The sequence below is a fragment of the Bison bison genome, unplaced genomic scaffold (assembly GCF_000754665.1).
Source record: "Bison bison bison isolate TAMUID 2011002044 unplaced genomic scaffold, Bison_UMD1.0 scf7180017864387, whole genome shotgun sequence".
Classification (NCBI taxonomy): domain Eukaryota; kingdom Metazoa; phylum Chordata; class Mammalia; order Artiodactyla; family Bovidae; genus Bison; species Bison bison.
Window position 1 is genome coordinate 1,586,203 of NW_011494959.1, and position 1,010 is coordinate 1,587,212.

A 1,010-nucleotide genomic window follows, 5' to 3' on the forward strand; every position below is an offset into this window, starting at 1 on the left:
TTGACATCTCTTGTTTGACCACTTCCAATGTGCCTTGATTCATGGACCTGACATTCCAGGTTCCTATGCAATATTGTTCTTTACAGCATTGGACCTTGCGTCTAACACCAGTCACTTCCACAGCTGGGTATTCTTTTTGCTTTGGTTCCATTCCTTCATTCATCTGGAGTTATTTCTCCACTGATCTCCAGTAGCATATTGGGCACCTACTGACCTGGGGAGTTTCTCTTTCAGTACCCTATCATTTTGCCTTTTCATACTGTTCATGGGGTTCTCAAGGCAATAATACTGAAGTGGTTTGCCATTCCCTTTTCCAGTGGACCACATGCAACACAAGAGAAGACTGTATACATGGACATCACCAGATGGTCAACACCGAAATCAGATTGATTATATTCTTTGCAGCCAAAGATGGAGAAGTTCTATACAGTCAGCAAAAAAAGGACCAGGAGCTGACTGGGGCTCAGACCATGAACTCCTTATTGCCAAATTCAGAATTAAATTTAAGAAAGTAGGGAAAACCACTAGACCATTCAGGTATGACCTAAATCAAATCCCTTATGATTATACAGTGGAAGTGAGAAATAGATTTAAGGGCCTAGACCTGATAGATAGAGTGCCTGATGAACTACGGAATGAGATTCGTGACATTGTACAGCAGACAGGGATCAAGACCATTCCCATGGAAAAGAAATGCAAAAAAGCAAAATGGCTGTCTGGGGAGGCCTTACAAATAGCTGTGAAAAGAAGAGAAGCGAAAAGCAAAGGAGAAAAGGAAAGATATAAACATCTGAATGCAGAGTTCTAAAGAATAGCAAGAAGAGATAAGAAAGCCTTCCTTCCTCAGTGATCAATGCAAAGAAATAGAAGAAAACAACAGAATGGGAAAGACTAGGGATCTCTTCAAGAAAATCAGAGATACCGAAGGAAATTTCATGCAAAGATGGGCTCAATAAAGGACAGAAATGGTATGGACCTAACAGAAGCAGAAGATATTAAGAAGAGATGGC